The following is a 2,339-nucleotide window of genomic DNA, read 5'->3' as shown; positions in this document are numbered from 1 at the left end:
TAATCTCATAGAAAACTCCAGGCAGGAATGGGTGGATACACATAAATAAATGTACAGAATCCCAGCAGAGAAAATGAGACCTCAAACCCTACCTGCTGATTCCAAGGAATTGTTACTTTTTTCAGGTGAGATAATGTCATTACACTGACGTGAAGAGGTGATTTCACTTGGCGGATTCATGTTGATGTATGGCAAAACCAATACAATATTGTAAAGTAATTAGCCTCCAATAAAAAAACAACAACAACAAAACCCTCCAGTCACGGGAGAAGAACAAAAGGAAAAAGGTAAGGATGTAGCCAGTGCAGCAAAATCTTGATAGTTTTTTAATCTGAGTGATGCCGTGGCTGAATATGAGCAGGTATCTTAATAATCTGAGGGCTAGGTCCCCCACCCAGATTCTCAGATGAAATTGGGACATTAGAAACATTTAGAATGACTGCTTTCCCAGATTTCCTTGGTGGCTCAGATGGTAGAGAATCTGCTTGCAATTCAGGAAACCTGGGTTTGATCCCTGGGTCAGGAAGATCCCTTGGAGGAGGTCATGGCAACCCACTCCAATATTCTTGCCTGGATAATTCCATGGACAGAGGAGGTCATGGCAACCCATTCCAATATTCTTGCCTGGAGAATTCCATGGACAGAGGAGACTGGCGGGCTATGGTCCATCCACTTGCAGAGTCAGACACGACTGAAGCGACTTAGCATACAGCACACACACTTTTCTCTGATGGGGGTCATTGTCATCCCGTTCTGCCATCTTTCCTTCTCCCCCTTCCTATGCCAACCCACCCTTTTCCAGGAAGATACTGACCAGTTTGAGAACCCCTCTCGTGCCCTGCTCTTTTTCATAATGGCCATTAGAGGGCGCAGTCGCCTAAGGCAGCTGCTGTTCTTGGTCCTGCAATTATGACACCAGGTGGAGCTCCTTTAGTATTGAATCCCCATGGACAGAGGAGCCTGGCGGGCTACAGTCCATAGAGTCGCAAACAGTCAGACACGACTGAAGCAACTTAGCATGCACACAAGAAAATTATTTAATGGGGCTTCCCTGGTGGCTCAGACAGTAAAGGAGCTCTTTAAGTCTCCATAAATCTTGGTGACTGCAGGCATGTGAAAGACATCCATATTTAGGTTTAGTAAACATATGACTTAAGCTTTCCACACTTTGATCATTGGCTCAGATGGTAAAGAGTCTGCCTGCAACGTGGGAGATCCAGGTTCGATCCCTGGGTTGGGAAGATCTCCTGGAGAAGACAGTGGCAACCCACTCCAGTATTCTTGCCTGGAAATTTTCATGAACGCAAGAGCCTGGAGGGCTACAGTCCATGGGGTCACAAAGAGTCAGACACGACTGAGTGACTAACACACACACACTTTGATACTTGGACATTTGCATCTTCCAGGTTGCAAAAGGAAGGGACCATGGAAATCCGCAGTGATTACCATGGCTGCTTCCACCTTTGGGGACCCACACTGACCCTACCTCTTTCCCCACCATTCCTGGATCCTTACCTCACTGGATTCTGAGTCAATGTCTGAGGCAGTGCAAGGGACAGGCAGAGCCTAGGTTGCCACAGCAACACCAGGAGGAAGGATGTCCATCATTTTCTCCTCCGTTTGCATAGTGGGAGGAGAGCTCTGCTTCATAAAGTCAAGGGTTTTTCCCAATGAGAGGGTTAGATGTGGGTCACTCACAGGAGTGACAACTACCTCCTCTGCCCAGAGGAGGCACAGGAGTATCGATGCCACAGAAGAGCCATAGATACTGCTGGGGGTGTGGCAGCAAAGGGAACCTTGTTAATTACTGACTTTTGATGGTGATGGTCGTTCCCTGGCCTCATGGAATCCTCAAAGCCATCAAGGGAGGTGGGAATTATCTTCATTTCACACATTAGGACCTGAGGCAATGAATCTGCAGGATCTGAGATGCAGGCTAAGGAACAGGTTAGAATGCATGGCAAATATTTTCTGACTCATGGCAGCATCAGTCAGAGTTCTTGCCAAACAGCTTCAACAACTTCATGGCTTATTATCTTCAAAGCTTCTGACTCTTTTTCTTCCCCAAACACTTTCAGGATTACTGCAGTCTGCATCTCCAGAACTGTGAGGTTCCGAAGACCGCAAATAACATTCTTATTTGCAGCCACCTGCATTAATTTTCTTAGTTAATATGAGGGTGGGAGAGAAAAGGGAAGAAGGAAAATGGGTACGTGGGAGAGGGGTGAGAGGCAGGAAGGACCCCAGAGGATAAGCCTGGACTAGGTGTTGAACAGCGTGAGGCCCCCTCTGTGGGTGCTGCTGAAATGGACCTTGGACCTTGTGCCCCTCTGAGGGCA

Source organism: Bos javanicus, chromosome 6, assembly GCF_032452875.1.
Source record: "Bos javanicus breed banteng chromosome 6, ARS-OSU_banteng_1.0, whole genome shotgun sequence".
Classification (NCBI taxonomy): domain Eukaryota; kingdom Metazoa; phylum Chordata; class Mammalia; order Artiodactyla; family Bovidae; genus Bos; species Bos javanicus.
This window is presented reverse-complemented; position numbering follows the sequence as displayed.